The sequence below is a fragment of the Mya arenaria genome, chromosome 5, assembly GCF_026914265.1.
Source record: "Mya arenaria isolate MELC-2E11 chromosome 5, ASM2691426v1".
NCBI classification, from domain to species: Eukaryota; Metazoa; Mollusca; class Bivalvia; order Myida; family Myidae; genus Mya; species Mya arenaria.
Genome location: NC_069126.1, coordinates 57,760,460 through 57,779,212, shown reverse-complemented (window position 1 = coordinate 57,779,212; position 18,753 = coordinate 57,760,460). Strand labels below are relative to the sequence as shown.

Below are 18,753 nucleotides of genomic sequence, written 5' to 3'. Positions count from 1 at the left end.
TTCATCTGCTGGTCATGACCAATACACCTACCAAGTATGAGGTTCCTGGGTCAAAGCGTTCTCAAGTTATTGATCGGAAACCGTTTTTCATGTAAAGGTCACACTGACCTTGACCTTTGACCCACTGACCTCAAAATCAATAGGGTTCATCTGCTGGTCATGACCAATAAGCCTACCTAGTATGAGGTCCCTCGGTCAAAGCGTTCTCAAGTTATTGATCGGAAACCGTTTTTCATGTTAAGGTCACACTGACCTTGACCTTTGACCCACTGACCTCAAAATCAATAGGGTTCATCTGCTGGTCATGACCAATACACCTACCAAGTATGAGGTTCCTGGGTCAAAGCGTTCTCAAGTTATTGATCGGAAACCGTTTTTCATGTAAAGGTCACACTGACCTTGACCTTTGACCCACTGACCTCAAAATCAATAGGGTTCATCTGCTGGTGATGACCAATACACATACCAAGTATGAGGTCCCTCGGTCAAAGCGTTCTCAAGTTATTGATCGGAAACCATTTGGTATTCCGACCGACCGACAGACAGACCGACCGACCGACCGACATGTGCAAAACAATATACCCCACTTTTTTCAAAAGGGGGCATAAAAATATAATTTTTGGGCAAAATGTTTTAAAAGTTAAATGAAAATGAGAATTTCTGGACTTAGCATCAACTCTGCCAAATTTTGCAATAAAATTACCAAAATAACTTTTTAAAACAGATATTAAATAACATTATAAGATACTTGAAATATACAAACTATGTATTTTGTAAATTATGATTTTTAGGTAAATTTGTTAGAAAAAAAAATGAAAATTTCTGCATTTTGCCAATTACTTTGTCAAATTTTGCAATAAAATTACCAGAATTACTGTTTTTAAATATATTTTATATTACAGTATAATAGACATTAAGTAAAGAAACTACATACTTATGTGAAATGTGCTTTTGGGGCACAATGTTTGACAAATGAAATGAAAATTTTTGAAATTTGGTCACCTAGGCATCAATGAATTTTAAGTTTTTATATTGCAGATATTTACCAGTCGAGCAAAATGCACAATTGCAAACAACATGCAAAAGCACTTTGTAACCAATATAATGAAACAGGCGCTTTGGTTTGCCAAGCCTTGCCTTGCAAACATCTACATAAGCCTAAAAATGTCTGTCTGAGATACCAGGCGTGAAGCTGCATATAACACTAGTATGCGGATGAATCCACATGATCCTGATAAAAACATAAAAAAATCAGCCAAAGTTGCAGTATGCGTACTTGACTACATGATCCTTTAAATGTCATTTTTATTTTCCAGTACAAAATAAAGCACCTCAAAACGCCCAGAATGCACCATGTTTTTCAAAATATTCTGAGGGGGCATGCCCCGAGACCCACCTAGCAATTATGAATCCACATATAAAGGGCTAGCTAAGCCCCTTACTTCTGTATGCAAAACAAGACTACATGCTCATCTTTTCTTTATCTATTCTGCCTGTTAATTTGCTTGTAAGCTTATGTTAGTCAACAATATAATAACATTAGCTGGGCCAAAATACAAAAGTCTCTTCTTATGTTGAGAAAAATTCGAAAAATTCCGTTACTGTTTAATTTCTGTGAATGTTTATTATTCTTTTGCAAAGAGGTATGCAATTATGATTGCCGGGTTTATATGAAAATACGATATCAGTAATGGTCTGAAACAGCCCTAAAACACACAAAAGCCTTAAATGAAACAAACATATATTACATATTAAAGAGAATTGGAGTACTGTCTATAAAACATACACCTTAAAACACAATCTATGAACAGTTTTTGCCAATGTCTCTTATAAAAAAAGCTACAACAAAAATATCGCTGCAAGTGATGGTACTTCCCATATGCCCGTTTTCTTTGAAAAAGCAGAACTTGTAATTCAATGTGCTAGTAGAAGGTAAATTGTTGTTGCATTATTATACACAGTTGGAAATACCATTATTAATAATTGTTTTTATTGTTAATGCTGCACTCTCACAGATATATGAATTTTTATTATTTTTAACTTGGAATGAAAAACTTTTGTGCACATGTCTGATAACAGTTATATGAGACTGCATACAAAATCACAGTTTTTCCTATTACCATTTAAAACTCTATGTTTAATGGTTAGTAATGCTTGAGAAGAAATGAAAATTTTGGCAGTTTTTCAGACAATTGAATTCTGTTTCATTGAGAGTTATCTTATATGACTGGATTGAAGGCATTCATGCAAAAGTCAGACTATTTTAATTATTTTTTTTCAAAGCAAATGTGAAAACTCTTAATCAGTGACAGTGCAGCTTTAACATCCTTTTAGATTTAATCACTATGATTTTAAAATTATCAGACAAACATGATACTAGATGTATACCGTCTTGTTTGGAATTCTTGCCCTTATTCAGTATTTGTTCAATCATAGCAAGATTTATTTGAACTGCCTCTAGGTTAAAGTGTGATAAAATTCATAAGATGTCAAATACATAATTATATAAGATTCACAATTCTTTGAAGGAATGAACTCCTGCTTACATGTCATATGACAAATTATGGACAAATACAGAACCTAATCCTAATAGTTTTTCTCCAGAATTATCAAAGGGGTCACTCTTAACAAAGATCTAGTATAAACTTAATAATAATTTCTTTAGTTTAACAATGTTATAAAATCTTGAAAGGCCATAGGCAGGTAGTTCTGACGTTCATACCCTTCAAAACCTTTGACAAGAGGCATGTCTATCAAATATAATTATGAATTACTGGTGTAAATGGGTAGTGGGTAATGCACATGTCAATTGTAACCACCACCACTCCCGTCTGGGGGTATACTGGGTGTGAATGCGGTGGTTTTGTCTTACCTATGGTATGTTGGATGCGGGGGAATTTGGCAGGGATTTTAGTTCAGGATCAGTTCAGGGAATTTAACCTGGGGTAGGCTGGACCAAAAGTCAAAAGTCCCCGGACCTGGGGGCGGGATGTGGTTACAATTGACTGGTGCATTATGCTATTCATTTTGTTGCCCACTCTTTTGTTTTTCTTTGATAATCCATTGCACACAACTATAGATCAGGATCTCAAATACTATATATGTTGAAAATTGACAACTTTTGATATCAATGTTTTAGTTAAAGTTATGAATAATGAGCGTTCATTCATTGCTTTTTTATCGAATCACAATCATAAGTGTTAGCAAAGCACACCACTTTGTGCAGTAATGTTTAATGCTGTGGCTCCTCTTATCAACCAAGCACTTGGGCTGTTGGTGGATAACCATTTCCCTAGTTTCCTCCCTGTCTGGTCACCTGTTTGAAAATTAAAACATTGATAATATATAATAATGACAAAACTTGAAAGTATCCAGAATTGTACACTATGTTTATACATTTGCTAAATTAAATGAATAAGCTAAGGAAATGTACATTCAAAACAAAAGGGCCAGCATGGCCCTTAATTGATCACCTGATTAAAATGACCATGAACAAGTCAGTCAGGTAACAACTGGTTATGAAAGGTGTTGCTATTTGCTTAGCAGGTTAGTGGTTGCTGTGTTATTTGATGGTTGATAAGGACTCCTCAAAGAAGGCTGCTCTTTGTTAACAGAAATGAGAATTATGGTAAGCTGGTTGTTCCCATGGTCAATGGATGTTACGGTAATGAACCAGAATGTTGCTATGGAAGTAAATGATTACTAAGGAAGTAATTGGTTGCTATGAATGTTGGCTGTTGCTCAGGAAAAAAGTGGTTGCTAAATAAGGCATTGGTGCCTATAAAGGTAGTTAATGGATGCGTTGGAAGGAATTGGATGCTAAGGAAGTCATTGGTTGAATGGGAATTCATTTGTTGCTATGGATGAAGGTAGTTGCTAAGGCAATCATTGGTTGATAAAGAAGCCAAGGATTGTTTAGGATGTCATCATTTTTTATGGAAGTCATTGGCTGCTGTAAATGAAGTATTTGATAAGGATGTCCTTGGTTGCTTATAAAGTGGTTGTTAAGGAAGACATTGTGAGTTTGGATTGTAGTCACTAAGTCAGACAAGTGGGTTCCTTAAGGGTACTACGAGGTCTACGATTTCCTCAACAAGACAAAACCATGCTTAACATTCTGCCAAAAGGTGATTATTATATTGTTGTAACAACTTGTTTCATAATCTTTGAAACTAAATACCTTTTAGTTTAGACATCAGTTTCTAAGGAATTCATACATTACTGCAGAAGTCATTGCCTGATTTGAATGTGTATCAATTTTTGTCCTAGAAGTCTATCAGTAACAGGGGAACTCTGGTTGGGACAACTTTGACCCCAAGGACGAAACTTGAACAACATTCATAAAAAAAACACTTAACAACAATCAGTGATTTTTTATGAATTCTTTTTACTGCCTGTACAATGTACCTCGCAAATTCGGTAAAAAGTCAACTTTGGGAAAAATACAAAATCAGGCTAAAATTGCTTATATAATGGCAAATATACATTTTTTAACTTTTTTATGCATACCTTATGCTGTGAAAGAGTAAGACTTGTCAAGATTTTGTTTATATTTCAAGAAGTTCATTGCTATTTTAATCCGGAATGTAATGTAATTTTTTTTAATTTTGGGGAAAATGGAGTTTTTCACAATAAAAAAATCACTGACAATGAACTACAAACTCCAACATATAAACACCACATACACAAAAACAAATTGATTACATATATAAATTACTGAATATTCACATGGTCTTATGATATTATTGATGAATATTATAATGTTATTTTTAGATACCAGTTACGGGTAGTAGTAATGAAGAATACCAGATTACAAAATCAAAGTGGAAATTGGAACTATTAGAGAATCACTTTATTTGTGGGTAGGTCACTTAAATATTCATTGAGGTGAAAAGAAATTACCATATGATGTATTGCATATGTTTAACCGCTGTTGCACAATCATCATTTCCAAGTGACTGTCTTCATGTCCAGTACTAGCTTACAAAATCCCTTTCTAGATAGTCAAAGACTTCATCTGATGCATCTTAAAAAGGAAGAATACAACACAATCATGAACACAATAAATGCAAATAATGTTGGGTATGCTTTAAACATGATTCAAATGCAAAACGTCTTGGCAATTATTTCTAGAGCAATCTAAATGTCCTACATGAGATTTATTCTCTTATGAAAAAGTGATGTTTATGTAAAAGCCAAATATACTAGAAATGTGTCAAGTGGACATTAAGTCTTGTGTTGCTTGGTGAATTGCATATACTGTGAATGAACATAATTAACAAAAAAACAGGGATTTCTCATAAGATGACAAAGTTTTTTTTTACCAAGTTTGGTAAAGATTATTGAGCCATACAATGTTTTTATCTGGACTGCATCGTCTTTTATTCTGGGCAGCATAATATGGAAATCCAGGCCATGTATATACATCTGGGTTTTATCTGTAATGGACCACATTTTCCAAAATGTATGTAGGCAAATGAGTTACATGGAAATAAAAACTATCTATACATAATAATAAGTGATTTGTGAACATGTGTTTACCTTGGTATTATATACCCATAGATATATTATATGACATAATATTGGGTTAATACAAAAAAAATGAAATAATATATAATTAGGTTAATGATAAATCAAGCAAATTTAAACTAACACAAACAATTATATGTATATATTTACATTATTTCACAGTAAAATATAATAGAAATTTATAAACATTGGCATAATGCTTAAATCAGTTATCTATTTCAAGGCAGTTGTCATTAAATCATAAAATTTAAAGCTGCACTCTCACAGATATACCATTTTTACAACTTTTTTATTTTGTCTTGGAAAGAACAAATTTTTGCATAAATATCTGCAAACCAATGATATAAGATTGCTGCCAAAAAATCAGATCGTAGATTTCCATATTTCCGTTCGAAAATTAATGTTTTATGGCTTAAACCGTTACTAATGGTTTAAGAAAAATGCATAAAACATTACTTTTTAAACTTAAATATAAAAATCTGCTATCTAATTTTTTGTCAGCTGTCTTAAATAACTGGTTTCCATGGATTTTCGCAAAAATTGCCTCATTCCAAGACAAAAAAATTGTCAAAACGTTCAATCTGTGAGAGTGCACCTTTAAGGTCAAAACAACTAGAAAATGGAACTTTAAACAATAAACTTAAAAACCATGACTTATGGTACAAGTATTTCCACATCGGAGCGGCTGGTTCTTACACACTGACAGTGACACACAATACACTCCACTCCTCTCCATTAACCCTTTATATATATATTACAGTCGAAACTCGTTGGCTCGATATCTCATGGCTCGATATCCTCGTTGGCTTGAACCAGATTAAAAGAACTGATTTTGTTTAACTCTTTGTTCATATAAAATTTGATCGGATGGCTCGATATATTGTCTCAGGGTCGATATTTCTCCACGCTCGAAGTCATTTTCGCGGTTCCAAGTAAGAATTTCACAATTTTGTTTGCTTGGGTCGATGTCATTTTCGCGGGTTCAGGTAAGAACCTCACACCTTGATTTGTTTTGTTGGCTTCATTTAGCACACGGCGCTAATCGATAAAAATTAATTCAATTTATTATAATTATTATCAAATTTGAATGACTTAACAGTTTGAATAAACATGCCATCACTTTATCTAAGTTATTTCCCTAATTGTTATACATGTATAAATTTCAATGCATCCTGATATAACTAATAAGCTATGTTTTTGTTACCCACTGTTTAAAATTACTTGTTTGTTGTTTTCGCATAATTTTTATAATTAATAAAAACAATCAAATAATATTTTCTAAGTATCGAATAAGTGATGTTACGAACTTTACGACATGTAACTATGTCCAATTAATACTCTTCTCTTGCGGAGATAGCATAGCCAATAACAAACGAGGTAAACAAGACTTTTTGTAACGAATAATAAAAAAATAACATTCTGTAAGCAATCCCGCTTGGCTCGATATTCTCGAGGCTTGAAGTATTTTGGCTGGTCCCTAGAATATCGAGCCATCGAGTTTCGACTGTAGTTTAAAGCTGACGGAGGCACTCCTGCCATGTACCACTGCCACCATTTAAGTAAACCTGGGAGGAGAAGTGCCCCAGTGTGGAGCTTGAACCAACAACAACTGCTGGAACACTATCATGGCGCTGTAACCAACTGAGCTAACTGAACGGCTGGTTCTCATCGACACGATCTACATCTACAATAACTTTACAATGTACATGAATACATAAATAACTAAAGTATGAATGCAATGTATTCATGTACATTGTAAAGTTGATGTCTACTGTTCTACTTTAAAAGACACATGCATGTACCCCAAAATTAGTTTTGACAGGCATGACTCACTAATGCCAGTTGTGAGCTTGTTCCTAGCTTTGATCAAGATATTTCTGTCTGAAAATGACATTGAATACACTCTAAAGCCTAAAAGGCTGTAAAATATGCATTCAACATCTTGATAAGCAACTAACTTAAATAAATTAAAATATTAGGATACAGAATGATGTGAAAGAGACTTTAAAAATATCGCTGCATTGTTGGATGTTGGTGCTGTCATCTGATGATCTGTCAGCGGCAATGATTGAGGCAAGCATCAAGTATATTTAAATAAACATTGCATTTTAACAGATTAAATGTTTTGACAACTGTTTTATTTTTTGTCTTTATACAAGCCAATTAATGCATAAGTGCAAGAAAAACAGTGACACAAGACTGCTTAAAAAAACATTGGATTGCATATATATTTAAGTTAAAGCTTCACTCTCACAGATATACCATTTTTACAACTTTTTTTATTTTTTGTCTTGGAAAGAGCAAATTTTTGTATAAATATCTGCAAACCAATGATATAGGATTGCTTACGAAAACCCAGATCATAGATTTTCATATTTCCGTTTGAAAATTAATGTTTTATGGCTAAAACCGTTAATAAACGTTTTAGAAAAATGAACAAAACATCAATTTTTGAACTGGTATATATAAAAATCTGCGATCTATATTTGTCAGCAGTCTTATATAACTGCTTTCCATGGATTTTCGCCAAAATTAGTACATTCCAAGACAAAACATAAAAAAGTTGCCAAAATGTTCAATCTGTGAGAGTGCAGCTTTAAGAAAATTATGTTTTATGCATTTTTCTTCCAACTGTTAGTAGCACTTTTAGCCATAAAACAATTTTTTTAACGGAATATGTAAATCTGCGATCTGATATGTGAGAGTGCAGCTTTAAGGAGTACTTCGTTATATCAATAAAATATACTCGTTAAACTGTCAATTGTTTACGTATCTACATAAATTCAATTACCTTTTGAACTAGAAAGTGTTATATTTTCAAAGAAAATAGCCATTTACGTCTGTTCAGTGTCGGTCAAATTCGATGTTTTGAATCACTCTAGCGCGTGCTAAATACTAAATGACGCAATGTTTTGGACTGGTCTTCATTTTCTTCGATACAGGCACAACCGAGCGTAAATATTAAGCGAGAAAGTCTAGTGGAACGATGCAGGGTTCATTGGGTTTGTTTACAAAAATTCAAGCATCCGGTTAAGAAGACGACAAATAAGAATGGTATTAAGTTGGTAGAATGGAACTCCTTCCTGATTCCTGCACATGTAAGTTGTAAGTATTGACTATATCGGGATACCATACAGGACACTCAAGTGTTATTTTATATTTTCTTAGTTATCATGCAAATGAAAATAATCACTATCATTTAAAAGTTATTCAGGGATAGTTGCAAATGGTTTGTTTACATTAATTAGTTTTATGAATTTAATTGAATACACAAATTTTTATTAGAGCTTTGCACCAAATTAAATTCAGTTCATTTTACGGGAGTAACCCACACTAGCGGATCCAGAAAGGGGGTGGGACCCCCCCCCCCAAAAAAAAAAAAAATATTCTGTAAAGAATCTCAAGACAATTATTAAAAAAATCTTTTGATCTTTGATATCATAATGGTAATTTTTTTTTACCAAAATGTAAAAAAAAATATCAAGTCAGAGAATGGGTTGGAACCGGTGTCGCCAAAATTGCAGTCCAGTGTTGTATCCACTGTGCTATGAAGGCTTATCCTAAACAATTGGAATATTTAATCTTTATACCTAACTTGTAATATATTGGCGAATTTTTTTTATTGTAAATTATGTGGTACTTCAGTTTGTAAGTTTTAATGCATTGTACACATAGATACCAAGTTTATGTCAGTTTTCGTCAATTTTCTTTTTTTCCGCTATTTCATTAAACAGATTACTGCCCCTTTTAAACAAGTCTTTGGGAGGAACTGTTGGGGATTGTTATTAAAGCTGCATTTTCACAGATTTACCACTCTGACAACTTTTTTTCATCATGGAATGAATCATGCAATGTTAGTGCATAAATTATGTCCGCGAACTATGATTTAAAACTGCTGAAAAAATATCAGATAGCTGTTTTTCATATGTACGTTCATAATTGTTGTTTTGTGACTTAAATTTGAACACTTTCAGAAAAATGAAATATTAAGCAGATTTCTCAATACATGACATCTGTTTTATTGTCAGCAATTAAAGGCATTGATTCTCTGAGATAATAATAATGTTAAAACAGTCAATCTGTGAGAGTGCAGCTTTAAGACTCATTTTTCCTAAGATCAGCCAAGTTAGTATTATAGCTAATTTAAGCTTAAAAGTAGGTGAATTTTATATTTATTTCAGACCAGATACTTTTGAGGGACCAATTTAAGGGCAAACAGACAAACGTTTTGATGCAAAGAAAGCATTGGATTTGAAAGGTAGATTTTTAACACATATTTACATGTACTCAATGTCATTTACTAGGGCCTAAAAAAATAAATTGTTTGGTTAGGGTTACATCCTTTTCAAAAAAAGGTAGGGTAGGTAGGCTTTTTTTTTTTTTTTTTTTTTTTTTTATTAGGCTTTATATAAGAATATCATTGGAGAATGGTGTTAAAGCTATCTTCTGTATAAGCGTTTAAGGTTTAAACTAAATATTGAAAAGCAATTAAAAAAAAACGGATTTTTTTTTTTTTTTTTTTTTTTTTTTTTTTAGTTTTTCATTATTTTTTTCAAACTGACTATAAAAACGGAAGGGTCGGCGCCTATTCCGTAGGTAGGGTCGGGTAACCCGAACCAAATGTATTTTTTTTTAGGCCTAGTATAACATAATGTATTCAAGTATAAGATATTTCAAGTATTTGGTCAGGTTGTTAGGTTTAATTGAAACTGTTAAGCAAATAAATGAAAGTCCATGCAATTTTGCATGCACATGTTTGTTGCATGCAGATTTTACTCAGATGGCATAGGGTACAGTTACTCTTGTAACTTGCTTAAAATAAATGCAAATAATTCTGCATGTGTCTGAAGTCATGTTTTATTTTTCTCTACAAATTGTTTTAAAAAATGCAATTGTTTGATTTCCTTTCTTATGTGTTATGCATTGCAGTTCCCATGGAGAAGAAAAATGGAGTGATTCTAAAAGTATGAAGATACTCCTGTGTACTCCTGTGTATAATGAGGAAATCTTGTCAGTGAATGGTAAGTTCTCTTTGGATTAATTCTATGTATAACAATATAAATATGAGGTAAGCCAAGAAATGAGAATTAACATAATTATTCTGTTCAAACATACATTGACATATTAAATATAAAGACATATGTATGATTTGTCTCTGCTATTATACTCCTACCACTTGATGGTTAGGGTTCATTTGGACAAGTCTTCTTTTATCCATAATTCCAAATGCTTCTGAGATTTCTAACACATATTAAATATGTTGAGGAGAAGTGCTGTGCAAAAAACATTTTTGTTTATGGTATTTTAGAGTTATTGGTCTTTGATTATTTTTCTTTCACTTTTCTATGTTTTTGAGGTATTAACTTCAAACTTCATGCACATATTGGACGTGATAAGAAAAATAGCTGTGCATATGAATCATTAAATTGTGTATGGTAGTCAAAGAATTGTAAACCTTTGATTATTATCTTTATATTTTTTTATTTTTTTCTTCTCTTCATAACTTTTTTTCATTTTTTACTTTAATTTAACAAAACACTATTCTGTTTTTGGTATATTAAGGATTATTTTCTTATGTTTATTTTGTGCTTGGCAGTTTTAAAATTATTGCCTAATTGGTTACTGTATGCTTAAAAGCAAACATCACTCTCAGTGAAACCTCTTATTACAATAGGTGATAGCTGTAGTTTTTTATGGAAACAAGTGTTTGACAGTATGAGTCATTTTTTAGTAGCAATATATTATGTACATTTAAGGTATAAGTTCTCTTTTGCTAATTGTTCAGTTGTTTTTCAGTTGTTGCAATTGTGGACCAGGCCAGAGTTGTACTAAACCAACTAAGACACAATGAGATACAGGAATGACACAATGAGAAACAGGAAACAGGAGAGTGATGAATGATCGCCACCTGTTACAAATTCATCTAGGTACAGTTTTTATTCCAGATTATGTTCATCATGTTTGTTTAAGACCGTGATGATGAGGACTAATCTATTGATTATCCCTTGCCAAAAGGCAAAGTGGATACAGTAATTGTGTAATTGTGCACGTGTGTGTGCGTGTGCACGGAATGTAATCTTGAGCATAAATCCCCCCGATATTAACTTCAAACTTCATATACAGATAGATCCCTATTGAGAAGAAATGCAGTGTTAAGGGACCATAACTCTGTTTACAGTTCTTTTTGTAATAACCCTTTGTTATATTTCATACTGAGTTTTTGTCTGCAGCAGAACTTGAAAAGTCTTTGAGGTGTTGATCTCAAACTTCAAATATGTACAGATAGATCTCATTTAGCAGAAGTGCAGTGCACAGAAACCATAACTCAAGATTTTTTTGTAGTAGTTGCCCTTTGTTAGTTTTCAATGTTATCCTTTGGTGTAATGCACAGTTGTGATCATGCTCAAATATGCTCATTCACATTAAAATTAATTGTCCAGGTTCAAATCCTGTGATAGAAACAATTATTTTCTTTCTGTGTTTAGCAAAGTTTATATGAACTATCTATCAATGTAAAATAAACTAAGATTTGTGTGTTTTTATCATTTCTTATTTATTTGTATATTTTTTGTTACATATTTTTATGTGCATATATATAAAATCTATATCACAAAAAGTGTGGCTAATTTTTAATATTAAGATATAATATGTATAAGAACTATCATATTTCAAAATCAACCATAGAGCTTTTGCAAGATAGATAATAACTTAATGTATCTGATGAACAATAATGTGATTTTGGGATGCCAGCAATAACTTTTCAAGGTGAAAATATGTTCTTGTCATTGATTTTACATATAAGTAATCAGTATGCAAAGCCCTTTCAAATAATACTTATATGGGGTAACTATCAAATTTTAACATTGAAGCCAATGGCACAAATGAATGAAAAGCTCCTTAATAGTTCAATATTTGAAGCCAACAATGGAACTGTGTTTATGTATTGCTTAATGTTCCTTTTTCTTTCAGAAAACTCCCCACATCCAACAAGAGACAATCTGACTTCAAAATCTTCATTGAAGGCAACCTAATGGACAAGACATCCGTCACATAAAGATTCACTAAAATTGGAATGATATACCAATTTTAACTTTTAACAGACAAATACATTATAGATTTGAAAATAGATTACCCTTAAATAAGTTGGATGATTAACATTTACCTCAACACAGTACAAAGTGCTCATGTTGAACTATTGTGATTGATCATAGTCTGTCCTTCATTTTTATTAACAGTTTCATACAGTGTTAACACTTTAGTATGGGGACTCATTTTTAGCTCAACTTTTCGAAGAATATGGAGAGCTATACTACTCACCCAAGCGTCGGCGTCACCCCTTGGTTAAGGGTTTGCGTGCAAGCACACATAGGTTAATATCTCAGCAACTACTTGAGGTATTGCATTGAGACTTTATACAATGGTACTCAACCATCCAACCTACTTAATTAACCAAGTTTGATAACTCTACTTTGCATTTAATGCCAATAATAGGCCTTTAATATTTGACTTAGAAATTCTGGTTAAGGTTTTGCATGCAAGCACACATAGGTTAATATCTCAGCAACTACTTGAGGTATTGCATTGAGACTTGATACAATGGTACTCAACCATCCAACCTACTTATTTAAACAAGTAAGATAACTCTAGTTTGCATTTAATGTAAATAATAGGCCTTTATTATTTGACTTGGAAATTCTGGTTAAGGTTTTGCATGCAAGCACACATAGGTTAATATCTCAGCAACTGCTTGAGGTATTGCATTGAGACTTGATACAATGGTACTCAACCATCCAACCTACTTAATTTACCAAGTGAGATACTCTAGTTTGCATTTAATTCAAATACTTGCCTTTATGATTTCACTCAGAAATTCTGGTTAAGGTTTTGCATGTAAGCACACATAGGTTAATATCTCAGCAACTACTGGATGAATTGCATTGAGACTTTATACAACCACCCAACCTAATTGAATAATCAAGTTAGATAAAAATTCTGGTTAAAATTTTGCATGTAACCACATTTATGTTAATATCTCCGCACATCATGTATTGCATTGAAATCTAATGTAACAGTGATCCATGCATGTTTCGCCAAAACTTTTCAATCCTTACACTGAAAAGCAGCGGAATAGTCGAGAGCGCTGTCTCTGTGACAGCTCTTGTCTCTTTGGTCTTTATTCATACTGGCCAGAATATGTTTACCAAAAAAATCTTAATAGAGATTGATAACTGTTCAGGTTGGACAAAAAGCATGTAGGTTGTTTGTTCTAATAATATAAACTGTAAATGCTTCAGAAACTATATATATAATTTTTCATGATATTTGTCAGTATTTATTCTCGTCAACATTTAAATAATATTAGGTGAAACTTGTTTATTGGTCAAAATGTGTTTGATTAGAGTGGCCTCAAGTTCCACTTCATATGAATGAAATTTGGTCAAGTTTTAGAAAAAAACTATGTTCTAGTTTTATAGGCCATATTCTCTTCCCAAGCTTTCCTTAAAGAATGAATGTAGGTAATATGAAACAGGAGTCACTAAGTCAAGTATTAAAAACCTTAAAAATTGCTATTCATAGAGGTATCGTTTCCTCATCATAAATCACAACTTAGCCAGCAAGACTTTTCAACAAATAAGGCATAACATGTAAAAAGTTAATAATTAGGCACATATTTTAGTGAATAAAAGCTTGTGAACATATTATTGAAACAAATAATGTGTCTGGTTCTGAGGTGAGCAATAAAGCACATTGCTTAGTAACAATTGAGCTAGCTCATTATTAAAAGTTTGTTTTAAACTTGAATTAAATGAATGCAAATCATATATTATTATTTTTAATCTATTTTTTTTTTTTAGTTACATTGTTCTGTTGTTAATTTCCATACTGACTTGGTCAATTATGGCTAATTGTCTAATTATATTTTAACTTCTAACCTAAATGTATCATTGTACTTTTGAGTGTTCTGTTAACTATATTGCACATTACCCTATATGACAGTATAAATTCAATAAAACCTTATTAAGTTCCATACATATTGGAGCACATGGTAAGCCTCTAGAAATGTCACTTCTTAAACCTAGATTCTTGATCTGTTCGCCACATTGTTTTGTTAATTTTTTGTTTATAAAAACAAATGATTGTTTAATGTCAAGGAAACCTTTTTAAAGTTAAAATGTAAATGAACATAGATAACTGTCAAATATTATTTACCATTTAATAACTGTCTAAAGGCAAAATTTCCATTCATTTTTATACGCCCATCTTACGATGGCCGTATTATGGGAACACCCATGGCGGGCGGGCGGCGGGCGGGCGGCTCCACAATGTTGTCTGCTCTCTAACTTGAACATTTCTCATCCAATTTCCACCAAACTTCATGAAAGTGTTTGTTGGTGAAATATCTAGGTCAAGTTCGATAACCAGCCAAATCGCTTTAGGCACTCCAGAGTTATGGCCCCCTGAATTTGTCAAAATTGGCCATTTTAGCTTTGTCCGCTCTCTTACTTGATCATTTCTCATCCAATTTCCACCAAACGTCATGAAAGTGTTTGTTGGTGAAATATCTCGGTCAAGTTCAATAACCAGCCAAATCGCTTTATGCACTCCAGAGTTATGGCCCCCTGAATTTGTCAAAATTGTCCATTTTAGCTTTGTCCGCTCTCTAACTTGAACATTTCTCATCCAATTTCCACCAAACTTCATGAAAGTGTTTGAGGTGAAATATCTAGGTCAAGTTCGATAACAAGCCTAATCGCTTTAGGCGGCACTCCAGAGTTATGGCCCCCTGACTTTATCAAAATTGGCCATTTTAGCTTTGTCTACTCTCAAACTTGAACAGTTTTTATCCGAATTTCACCAAACTTGCTACTATAAATGTTTGTTGGTATATATTCTTGGCAAAGTTCTATAACCAGCCAGGCTCTTCAGGATTATGGCCCTTGAATTGGTCAAAATTTGCCATTTTTGCTTTGTCCACTGTCTAATTTGAACAGTTATCATCTGATCTTCACCAAACTTGCTGAAAATATTTGTTGGTAAAATAAATCGGTCAAGTATGATAATCAGCCAAATGCCCCGAAGCACTTCAGGATTACTGCCCTTGCCATTTAAGCTTTGTCTACTCTCTAACTTGAACAATTCTCATCTGACCTTCACCAAACTTGCTGAAAATGTTTGTAGCTATAAAATCTTTACCAAGAATGTTTGCCGGTATAAATGCTTTGCCAAGTACACACTGATTGTCTCTTGGGTACGATTAAGGATGAATTTAGAATCCAAGAAATTATTGATGGGCGTATTTTGTGAGTGTCACTCTTGTTATATTTGATTTGGGTCCCTAGGGTCATGGTCACTGTAACTAAAAATAGAAAAATGCTTGGTACTGAATAACTTCAGTTTTAATACATTTAAAACTGAATCTCACAATAAAGGCTGAAGTTCTTGTTGCATTGCAGCATTTCTAGTTAACTTTTTAATTTGACTCTTTTTATTGCTTTCGACAGGCACATATTACATCATTATTGTATTCATTTTTAAGACAAAGCCTCATTTAATTGAGCGTGCTGTCCAAAGACAGCTCTTGTTGACATAATTATAAGACACCTTATGTTATGGTTTATATGAACAATAGCTGTTTCTGTGTATGTTTTAGAAGAAACTTCCATTTCTTATCATATTGATGGACATAGATATACATACATATACAGGATTATTGACATCTGGCCCCAATTTCTCGAAACTTCTTAAGCTTAACAGGCTTAAGTCGGTTATTTAAATTAGCCAAAATACATACTGAAAATGGATTTTGATAAATAAAAAATGGTTTATTCTGATAATCATACAGAATATTCCTACATAATTTCTAAAAATTCTTGAAGAAGTTAATATAACACATTTTATAGAACAACAAAAATAGTGAGATTAGCTTAATCCTGTTATAAGAGACTTAAGAAGTTTCGAGAAATTGGAGCCAGATTCTTAGGATTAAATTTACTAATGTTCTGTTCATGTTCAAAATAGATACAGTTATGGTAAATGCATAGTCTTGTTTGTTTATAACATAGACAACCATGTCTTTTGGTTGTCCTGGTCTCCTGTCCTGTTATGTGAATTGGGTTTTATGGACATCTTCGATATTGTAGGTCCAATTCTAGTGTCTAGCTGGAAAAGTATTTAGCCTAGGGAGACCTTAGTTTGGGTTATCATGTTGGATATGTCTAAATGTTGGCATGTCGGGAAATGACAATTTTAGGCTATGATTTTAGGCTATGACAATTTAAAAATGTAGACGTTGCTGGGCAAGGCTCCACACCCAAGTGACTGTCGCATTATATTCTTGAAAAAATGCCTTGGGCTTTTGGTTTGTTATGAATTTTGCGAGTCTGGCAAATATCTGCATTATAAAATTCATCGACATACAGGTGACAGAGAAAAAGGTCAATTTTCAATGATTTCAAAAGATTTATTAATCTAAAAGGGGATCATCATAAATGAATACAGAGAACAAGGTTAATTGATTTGACAGAGGATTGATGCAGAGCTTCAAAAATTAAGGAGACAATTTCAGAAAAATGCACATAAATGATTTTTGTTTATTTGTGTTGTTTGATAACTGCTGTGTGTCAATTTTTATTTAATTTCATTTTACCCCCCAAATCACACTTCACACAATACATGGTTTCTACACTTTAGGTTTGTAATACTGTTTTATAGTATCTATTGAATACAGTAAAATTTCTGGTCATTGTATTGCAAAATTTGTGCTAATAATTTGCAATTTCAGAAATTCTCATTTTTATTTAATTTTTCAAACATTTTCCCCAAAATTCACATTTCACAAAATTACATAGTTTCTTTACTTTTGATATATTAAACTGTAATATTTATGAAATACGGTAATTCTGGTCATTCTATTGCAATATTTGAAAAAGTTATTGGCAAATTCCAGAAATTCTCATTTCCATTTAATTTTTCATACATTTTACCCCGAAAATCATATTTTAAAAAAAAACTGTGTTTCTATATAATATGTAATAATGTTAAATGATATATATTAGCTGCAGTAGTTCTGGTGTTTTTATTGCAAAATAAGGCAGAGTTATTGGCAAAATTCATAAATTGTCATTTTCATTTAATTTTTCCAACATTTTACCCCAAAAATCATTTTTTGCGCCATATAATTGTTCTATGATTTAAGTATATTAAATATGTTGCCTGATATGACATAAATTCATCAAAATTATTTTTGTGCAGTTTTCTCCATTTTTTGTTCAAAAATCTCCGTTTGTATACATTGAATAGAGAACAGAGGTGTTGAAGCACTGCTTCAACACCTCTGAGAATGAGTATAGTATAGTGCAACGCTACCACAATGTATATAGACTATAACACAGGTTCAAATTTACAGATAGAGAATAGTGCACGCCACCACAATGTATATAGACTATAACAGAGGAATTGATGTAAAGTTTCAAAATCTCTGGTTGATACATTGCATAGAGAACAGGGGTGTTGAAGCACTGCTTCAACACCTCTTGACAATGAATAGAGTATAGCGCACGCCACCACAATGTATATAGACTATAACAGAGGAATTGATGTTAAGTTTCAAAATCTCTGGTTGATACATTGCATAGAGAACAGGGGTGTTGAAGCACTGCTTCAACACCTCTTGACAATGAATAGAGTATAGTGCACGCCACCACAATGTATATAGACTATAACAGAGGAATTGATGTAAAGTTTCAAAATCTCTGGTTGATACATTGCATAGAGAACAGGGGTGTTGAAGCACTGCTTCAACACCTCTTGACAATGAATAGAGTATAGCGCACGCTTCCACAATGTATATAGACTATAACAGAGGAGTTGAAGTAAATCTTCAAAATCTCTGGCTGTATACATTGTATAGAGAACAGGGGTGTTGAAACACTGCTTCAACACCTCTTGACAATGAATAGAGTATAGTGCACGCTTCCACAATGTATATAGACTATAACAGAGGAGTTGAAGTAAATCTTCAAAATCTCTGGCTGTATACATTGTATAGAGAACAGGGGTGTTGAAGCACTGCTTCAACACCTCTTGACAATGAATAGAGTATAGTGCACGCTTCCACAATGTATATAGACTATAACAGAGGAGTTGAAGTAAATCTTCAAAATCTCTGGCTGTATACATTGTATAGAGAACAGGGGTGTTGAAGCACTGCTTCAACACCTCTTG

General features: G+C 32.7%; 2 long non-coding RNA genes across 3 annotated transcripts; one reads left to right on the top strand and one right to left on the bottom strand.

Moving 5' to 3' along the window:
- Positions 1–3,184: 3,184 nt before the first annotated feature.
- On the bottom strand, positions 3,185–5,422 carry LOC128235260 (uncharacterized). Of its 2 annotated transcripts, none has more exons than XR_008261171.1 (3): positions 5,354–5,422; positions 4,903–5,026; positions 3,185–3,316 (listed from the first exon to the last, which is right to left on the bottom strand). It is a non-coding gene; the product is annotated as an uncharacterized LOC128235260 (long non-coding RNA). The 2 variants fall into 2 exon arrangements; XR_008261170.1 differs by having other exon boundaries at positions 5,325–5,420.
- A 2,969-nt stretch (positions 5,423–8,391) lies between these two features.
- LOC128235261 (uncharacterized) lies at positions 8,392–12,556 on the top strand. Its single transcript, XR_008261172.1, has 5 exons — positions 8,392–8,634; positions 9,711–9,787; positions 10,459–10,550; positions 11,326–11,456; positions 12,499–12,556. It is a non-coding gene; the product is annotated as an uncharacterized LOC128235261 (long non-coding RNA).
- Positions 12,557–18,753: the final 6,197 nt, after the last annotated feature.